Raw genomic sequence first — 9,427 nt, forward strand, 5'->3', positions numbered from 1 at the left:
GTCCATAGCGTGCTCTCGGCCCTGCCAACTTTCGCCATGACTGTCCTCAAGGTCCCTAAGAAGATCATAAGAGAGATAGACAAGGCTAGAAGGCGGTTCTTATGGACCCAGGATGAAGAGCTCACTGGTGGAAAGTGCAAGGTGGCCTAGTCTAAAGTCTGCTCCCCGGTGCGGCAAGGTGGGCTGGGCATCCTCGATCTAAACAAATTTAGCACTGCTCTTCATCTCAGATGGCAATGGCTAGCGTGGGAGCAGCCGGGAAGACCTTGGACGCAGCTGCACCTCCCGGCTTCGGAGAAGGATCGAAGAATCTTCAGCTTGGCAACCAGACTTCGGATCGGAAACGACCGCAAAGCTAGTTTCTGGAATGACAACTGGATAGGTGATTCTCCTTTAGCTATCTCATTCCCAGCAGTCTTCAATCATGCCCGCAGGAAAAACAGAAGCGTCGAAGCATCTCTCCGGAATGATCAAAGACCTCCAACATGGAAACACCATGGCCATAGCACCGGAATTCCTGTCCATTTGGCGCATGATCCAAGATGCAAACACCGTGTTGCGGCCTGACGAAGATGACCTCATAAGATGGCACGGTACAAGCAATGGCTGCTACACTACAAGTTTAGCCTACAACAACCAGTTTCAGCCGGTTGCTCGGTCCAACCTCAACACTATGGTCTGGAAGGTGTGGGCTCCTAACAAGCTCAAGATGTTCATGTGGCTGCTGCTCCAAGACAGATTATGGTGCAATGATCGGCTTCAGTGGAGGGGTTGGACCAATAGCTACTTCTACCAATTGTGTCTCCGCAACCTTGAAACATCTACACATTTGTTTTGGGACTGTAGTTTTGCGTGGAAAATATGGCTGCACGCGGCAGGCGATCCGGCTGCTCCTCACTGGCTCCCTCGGACAGGGGACTCCTTAACTCTATTCAAGTAAGTCAGGAAATCATCAACCGGACTATTCCGCAAAACAGAGGGGCAATCAGATCGATGATCATTATGATACTGTGGGAAATATGGAAGGAGAGGAATGATTGCATCTTTCGGGGATTGCTGCCTAATATTCAGCGTACATGTGCAAAAATCAGCAACAATTTGGAGCAATGGAGACTAGCAGGAGCCAAGAAATTAGAGACCCCATTCGGGCATCTGTTGGGAGAAATTTAGCTTAGTAGTACCCAGGAGGGGTAGCTGATTGCATGGCCATCCCTCTCCTCTTTATTTCCTTCTCTGATCGCTTAGATCAAACCTTTGTATTCTCCTATCTGCTAAATCAATGAAGCCAGCGATCTTGCTGGGTCTTTCAAAAAATTCTTTAATCTTTCCCAACGATATCACCCAATATATATAGCACCACATCTCATATCCATGTTTCTCGTAGCTCTACTAGTTGATGTATGTCAGGCATGGCTTTTGTGGGTGCATCTCTCATCACCGACAGCAAGTTGTGCGCCGCCACCGAGTCGGTCGTCGACTCTAGCACGGTGCGGGTACCACTTGCTCGTTGTCCAAGGCTACTCATGCACCAAGCAGACAACTCCCAATGATGACAAATGCTCTTTAGTTCGTGATGTTCTAACCTCTTACCACCCTAGCATTGTTTGTCTGCAGGAGACCAAGCTGTAAGTGCTCGATCGGTCCAAGTTACGCAGCTTTCTTCCCGCTCATCTATGTGATCATGTGGCTTTTCCTTCTGATGGTGCTTCTAGGGGCATTCTTGTTGCCTGGGATCCAGGTGTGGTGGTTGGCCAGCCAGTCTCAACACACAAATATCATGTTACTGTCAGTTTCTCATCCACAACCACCAATGTTTCCTTTGTGCTCACTTCAGTATACGCTCCTTGCCTAAATTCAGATAGACCTGCTTTCTTCGAGACTATGAACAATATTGCCGTGCCGGCTAAGGCCCCTTGGGTGGTTGTGGGCGATTTCAACATGTATCGGTTTGCTTCTGAAAAATCCCGTGGCATTGTTAACTGGAGGGTCATGGAAACTTTCAACTCATGGGTCAGAGATCATGGTTTGGATGATGTTCATTTGGATAACAAGAAATTCACCTGGACCAATACAAGGAGTACCCCTACAATGGCTCAGTTGGATCGGGTTTTGGTCAATGCTTATTGGAATCCTGGTTTTATGCTGACCACAGCCACTGTCGTGCCAGGCACTACCTCTGATCATACACCCATTTTGGTTCAGTTCTCTGCCGATGTAACGAGAAGCAGTTTGTTTAGGATGGAAGATCATTGGCTTGAGATGGAGGAAACAAGTAACATCATTGTTGACAATTGGACAAGGGGGCACCGAACTTTGAATTCTTCTGCTTCTGTTTTCAGCTTCGAAGATGAGGAGAGTTAGAGCTGCCCTCCGTGCTTGGAGCAGGAAAAAATCGAGCCTCAGAATCTACACAGACAATAACAAACACGTGGTAAACTTCCTAAATGTAGTGGAAGAAAGGCGCTCCCTCTCTATTCTTGAAGTTGTGCTTCGAGAAACTGCATCTGCTAAAGCTGAGAAACTAATTTTGTGGCAAACTGCCCTCTGGCGATGTCGCGCCAAAGTGCGTTGGTGTGTGTCTGGAGACGAGAATTGCAAGTTTTTTCACGCTGCTGCAAATTTCCAGGCACATAGAAATAAAGTCAAGGTCCTTGTCCAAGATGGGGTTGAGCTTTATCATAACAACTTGAAGCTGGCACTGGCCACTCGCTATTTCAAGAATTTGCTAGGACAGACTGCTGTGTCTTTGCCTACGGTGCAGCTCAGCTCCTTATATGCGCCTTTAGATTTGGCTGAACTTGCGGCTGAAAGATCGAGGATGTCGCCTAGAGGGGGGTGAATAGACGCTTTAAAATAATTACGGTTTAGGCTTGAACAAATGCGGAATAAACCTAGCGGTTAATTTGTCAAGCACAAAACCTACAACAACTAAGCTCGCCTATGTGCACCAACAACTTATACTAAACAAGATAAACTACTAGGTGATAGCAAGATATATGACAAGAAACAATATGGCTATCACAAAGTAAAGTGCATAAGTAAAGAGCTCGGGTAAGAGATAACCGAGGCACGCGGAGACAATGATGTATCCCGAAGTTCACACCCTTGCGGATGCTAATCTCCGTTTGGAGCGGTGTGGAGGCACAATGCTCCCCAAGAAGCCACTAGGGCCACCGTAATCTCCTCACGCCCTTGCACAATGCAAGATGTCGTGATTCCACTAAGGGACCGTTGAGGGCGGTCACCGAACCCGTACAAATGGCAACCCTTCGGGGCGGTCACCGAACCCGTACACTTTGGCAACCCTTGGGGGCGGTCACCGGTACCCGTCAAATTGCTCGGGGCGATCTCCACAACCTAATTGGAGACCCCGACACTTGCCCGGAGCTTTACACCACAATGATTGAGCTCCAAACACCACCAACCGTCTAGGGCGCCCAAGCACCCAAGAGGAACAAGCTCAAGGGTACGAAGCACCCAAGAGTAATAAGCTTCTCAACTTGTAACTTCCACGTATCACCATGGAGAACTCAAACCGATGCACCAAATGCAATGGCAAGGGCACACGGAGTGCCCAAGTCCTTCTCTCTCAAATCCCACCAAAGCAACTAATGCTAGGGAGGAAAATGAGAGGAAGAACAAGAAGGAGAACACCAAGAACTCCAAGGTCTAGATCCAAGGGGTTCCCCTCACATAGAGGAGAAAGTGATTGGTGGAAATGTGGATCTAGATCTCCTCTCTCTTTTCCCTCAAAAACTAGCAAGAATCCATGGAGGGATTGAGAGTTAGCAAGCTCGAAGAAGGTCAGCAATGGGGGAAGAACACGAGTTCAAAGGATAAGGTTCATTGGGGAAGAAGACCCCCTTTTATAGGAGGGGGAAAATCCAACCGTTATGTGCTCAGCCCGCACACGAGCGGTACTACCGCTCCACGAGCGGTACTACCGCTCACCCCAGCGGTACTACCGCTGGAGGAGCAGAACACGGGACAAAAGGAGGCAGGACAGAGCAGAGTACGGTGGCACTAGTGCAGTAGCGGTACTACCGCTCGATCGGAGCGGTACTACCGCTTATAGGCGGTACTACCGTGCCTTACTGCCGCGCGACTACCGCTGAACCCGACACAAAAAGAACAGACCCAAAATCGAGGCGGTAGTAGAGCGGTACTGGAGCGGAACTACCGCTTGACGCTACAAGCGGTACTACCCCTGCCACCGTGGTACTACCGCAGGGAGAAAAACAGAACTGCCAAAACATCTTCATATGAGCTCCGAATTGAGCAAACTCAAGCTTGTTGGATACAAGACGATGAGTAGCATCAAAACAGCGAGGTATGCCTAACAAATAGAGGAGTGAAACCTCCAACCGAGAAGAACCGGCATAACCTCCAACATCGAAAACATCATAGAAGATGCGAGTGATCTCCGTTTTCGATGAACTCGAGCTTGTCATGAAGATGATCAAAAGCTCCAAATCTCACAAGGAGAAAAACCAAACAAGAACCAATAAAGATGATGCAAGGATGCAATGGTTTGAGCTCTCTACGAATGATACGATCAATCTACTCATCGAGAGCCCCCCTTGATAGTACGGCAATCGATCCTATAACCCGGTCTCCCACAACTACCATGAGACCGGTAAAATAGAAAACCTATCAAGGGCAAACCTTTGCCTTGCGCATAGTCCACTTGAGCTGGATGATGACGATCTTGACTCCCTCAAATTGGACCACCTTTCTTGATTGCGTTTGCTCGGTGAAGACTAGTGGATTGCTCCCCCATACTCCACTATGGGTGAGCCACTCTTCGGCACATCTTCACAAGTCCATTGTCACCACAATGGACGGCAAGCTTCAAGCACTTGATCTCTTCGTGATGCTCCACTTGAACTTGCACACCGCAACCTAACCCCACAAAGAACTCTCACGAAGACCATGGGTTAGTACACAAAGCATAATTGACAATGCTTACCATACCATGGGATCGCTTGATCCCTCTCGGTACATATTCTATGCTTTGTGTGTTGATCAACTTGACTCACTCTTTGACTTAGTCTTGATCAACCTTGAATCTTTCCAACTCTCTTCATTTGGATGATGTCTTGAAGGTAAACATGAATGATCACACACTCTTCTTCTTCAAGACATGCTTGCAATAAGCTCAACACTCACATGACCAATCTTTGGATAATTCCTCGAATAGCACCTTGGTCGACACAAACTCTCCTTGAAACCAGCACATGTACTCCAAGAAAAGCCTATGGACAAAACCTTCAAATATAACTCAAGGAAACCATTAGTCCATAGAGATTGTCATCAATTACCAAAACCAAACATGGGGGCACCGCATGTTCTTTCAGCGGCTGATTTTACTTGGGCAGAAATTGTGACTGCCATTAACAAGGCTCCAAATAACAAGAGCCCTGGCCCAGATGGGTTTACAAATGAGTTCTACAGGGCCTTTAAGATCTTGCTCAAGGATGACATTCTCTAGTTCTTTGCTGATTTTCATGCAAACACTGTCTCACTTGAGGGCATCAACAGGGCCTATATCACCTTGCTACCCAGAAAGGACACTCCTCTTGAGATGGGTGATTACAGACCTATTTCTCTGGTTAACAGTCTGCCCAAGTTGGCCTCCAAGGTTTTAACCAACCGGTTTCAGCGCAGAATTCCAGAGCTTGTGCACCCTCTGCAGTCCGGGTTTTTGAAAGGGCGCTCGATCATCGAGAACTTTGCTTTAGCCACTGAACTGGTTCAAACTGCTCACAAAAGAAGGCTACCGGTTATTGTTTGAAAGCTAGACTTTCGGAAAGCCTTTGATAGTGTGAGCTGGAGCTGCCTCTTCCAAATCTTTGAAGCTAGAGGCTTTCCACAGAGGTGGATTCAGTGGATCTCCTCCTTGCTATCCACTGGTAAATCACAAGTGCTAATGAATGGAGAGCTTGGGGATGCTTTCTCCGCTAAGAAGGGCTTTCGTCAAGGGGACTCTCTGTCTCCATACCTTTTCATCTTGGTTGCTGATGTGCTTCAGCGACTATGCTGCATGCATTTCCAGGCTGGCAGTTTGCTGCACCCCCTTGGCTCGGATGTTTTGTTCCTAGTTTTGCAGTACGCGGACGACACTCTGCTCATCTTCCAGGGTGATTTGCAGCAAGCGGAGGTTATCAAAACCATCCTTTCTGCTTTCTCAGATTTCTCTGGCCTGCAAATTAATTTCCACAAGAGTACGTTGGTCCCGGTTTCAGTTGATGCTGACCTTGCGCTGGATATTGCCCGTGTCCTTGGCTGTCCTGTCTCCTCCTTCCCGTGCACTTACCTCGGCTTACCTCTGTCTCTGAATAAGATTACGCATGGTATGCTCCTACCTGTTATACACAGAGTTGACAAGAGGTTGTCGGGCTGGTTAGCTACTTTCCTTTCATGGGGTGGCAGGCTTACTTTGCTTAACTCGGTGCTTGCCGGCATCCCCAGCTATTTCATGACTTGCTTCCCGTGGCCAAAGGAGTCAATTAATAAGTTGGAGGGGCTTTTGCACGCTTTCTTCTGGCAAGGCAAGAGCAAAACCTCGGGGGGTCACTACCTTGTAGCTTGGGATAAAGTCATCTTGCCACGGTACGCGGGTGGCTTGGGAATCAGGGAGTTTTCAGCACACAATCAAGCTATGATATGCAAGTTCGTGGCCACAGTTCTTCAGTTTTCTGATATACCTTGTTATCAGTGGTTCGCCTCGCAGTAATGCAGAAATAACTTACCTAGTGGCAATCATACAAGAGACACTGCCTTCTGGAAAGGACTCAAATCTTGCATCCCGCTGGTCATGTTTTCTTCCCGTTGCTCGGTTGGTTCAGGGGCTCTGGTCTCCTTTTGGCAGGATCAGTGGCTAGAGGTGGGGAGGCTAATGTTTGTGCTGCCAGTCTTATATTCTTTTGCCAAAGATAAATTTTGTTCAGTTCAGTCGCAAATATCCTCAGGTGGTTGGGATATCCAGTTATATCCAAATTTATCGCATACAGCCTTGCAAGAGCTGCAGGTCCTGCATGCCCTCGTTGCGCATGGCACCTGGAGCAGTGATGCCACTGTCACAATCGGTTCTCCTCTCTGTCTCGAAAGGAGCTTGCTACAAGTTACTTCTACAAGCTGATCACGTTCCGAGGTAGGAGGTGTGTTTTTGAGAAGTGGATATGGGATGCGATCATTCCAAGCAGGCACAAGGTCTTTCTTTGGCTGGCTTTCTATGGGCGTCTGAATAGCAAAGATAATATGTTCAAAAAAGGCTGGTCTGCACTTGTCTCACATTCAGATTGTGATATCTGTCTTGCTGTGGAGTCAGTTGCTCACATTGTTTTGCGGTGCCGTCCTGTTGAACATCTCTGGGGCAAGCTGCAGTTGGACGCGTTGGCGAGTGTTTCCCCTAACCTGTTGTCTTTCTTTGAACGCGCTGCTCAACAGCTCACTCCCAAAAGGATATGGAATGTTGCTTTTGCAGCCTGCGCCGTCACTTTATGGCATGCTCGGAATGATCGAGTTTTCAACAAGAAGGTTTGGTCTGGTCCTTACACAAGGTTCTACGCTGCAGATTTGCTTCGTCTTTGGCTACACAGAGCTACGCGGCCACAAGATAGGGACGATCTGATGACCTGGGTGCATAGTTTGACAAGCTAATAATGTTGTGATCTTGATGTTCTCCTTTCTCCCCCCACCCCTGTTTCTTACGCACTTTTGGTGTGATTTCTCCTGGTTCATGCAATGGACTTTGTGTCCCCAGGTTGCGGCCTATTTGAAATATATAAGGTAGAACGATCTCTACCTTTTATTTTCAAAAAAATGACTAGATCAAGTCTCATGCTTTCATTGTTGGAGGCCATCGCTGGACCATCTACTGCCACCCTAATGGTTTTGAAGATGAGGAATTTATATTGATTGTCCTTACCCTTACAACGATATCGAGCCAAGCGTTAAAGTTCAGTATGTTTTCAGTTTCATTGACCAGCCCGGGTTGCGGGTGCCAAAGCACATCCGCCAAAGCGAACCAGTTTACTTGGATGAACGTCTTGATGGTCAGTATGTATTCATGAAGAAGGAGGATTTTGAAAGATCAAGGCATCTCAAGGACGACAGCTTCGTCCTTTGGTGTGACCTTGTTGTGTGCAAGCCGGGCGCGAACACCAAGGGGCGGAGCGCCTGCTGCACCTCCCGTCCATTCACGAAATTACCACCGCCTGACTTGCAAAGCCATCTAGGCAATCTCCTTCTGAGCAAGGAGTGTGCTGACATTACGTTTGAGGTTGGCGGCGAGGAGTTTGCTCCGCATCGGTGCCTGCTTGCAGCCTGATCGACCGTCTTCAAGGCACAACTCTCAAGTGCCATGAACGAATCGAGTGTTGTCAAGATAAATGGCATCAAAGCAGACGTCTTTAGGGGCTTGCTTACCTTCATCTACACTGATGCAGTACCAGACTTTGACGACATGCAAGCAGATGATGACGGTAATAAAACATATGCAACCCGGCTGCTCGAGTTCCTTGAAGCTGCGGAAAGATACAATCTCGAAAAGCTCAAATCGATCTGTGAAGAGAAGTTGGCCAATTATATATGTGACATGGAGTCAGACATCATCGCCAATGAGCTTCTCTCCAAGTTTGCTTCGCTGAACCTCTGAAGTTCTAATAAACCTGTAGTTCGTAATTCGTCCATAGTATCCAAGCCTAGATAAAAAGAGGGTCATAATATATTGTGTTGATCGTCCAATAGCTACTATCACCACTGTTGTTCTGAATTTGTACTGAATATTGAAACAACCTCTATTTTTTTATTCACTCCGCATAGTAGCTTTGACCTAAGCAAAGTCCGACTAGCGTCGGTGTCGGCGGGGCCTTTTCTCCCCTCGCTCAATGACGGACGCGGCGACTGTTGGGAACGTAGTAATTTCAAAAACTTTCCTACGCACGCGCTAGATCATGGTGATGCATAGCAACAAGAGGGGAGAGTGTCATCCGCGTACCCTCGTAGACCGTAAGCGGAAGCGTTATGACAACGCGGTTGATGTAGTCGTACGTCCTCACGATCCGACCGATCCAAGTACCGAACACACGGCACCTCCGAGTTCAGCACATGTTCAGCTCGGTGACGTCCCACGAACTCACGATCCAGCAGAGCTTCGAGGGAGAGTTCTGTCAGCACGGCGGCATGGTGACGGTGATGATGATGCTACCGACGCAGGGCTTCACCTAAGCACCACTACGATATGACCGAGGTGGATTATGGTGGAGGGGGGCACCGCACACGGCTAAAAGATCAACTGATCGACTTGTGTGTCTATGGGGTGCCCCCTCCCCCGTATATAAAGGTGTGGAGGTGGGGGAGGGCCGGCCCTCCTATGGTGCGCCCTGGAGGAGTCCTACTCCCACGGGAGTAGGATTCCCCCCCT

General features: G+C 48.2%; 1 pseudogene; it reads left to right on the forward strand.

The window, feature by feature from the left end:
* The first annotated feature begins 1,409 nt into the window (after positions 1 to 1,409).
* On the forward strand, positions 1,410 to 8,659 carry LOC123142422 (BTB/POZ and MATH domain-containing protein 2-like; annotated as a pseudogene).
* Positions 8,660 to 9,427: the final 768 nt, after the last annotated feature.

The sequence above is a fragment of the Triticum aestivum genome, chromosome 6D (genome assembly GCF_018294505.1).
Source record: "Triticum aestivum cultivar Chinese Spring chromosome 6D, IWGSC CS RefSeq v2.1, whole genome shotgun sequence".
Classification (NCBI taxonomy): domain Eukaryota; kingdom Viridiplantae; phylum Streptophyta; class Magnoliopsida; order Poales; family Poaceae; genus Triticum; species Triticum aestivum.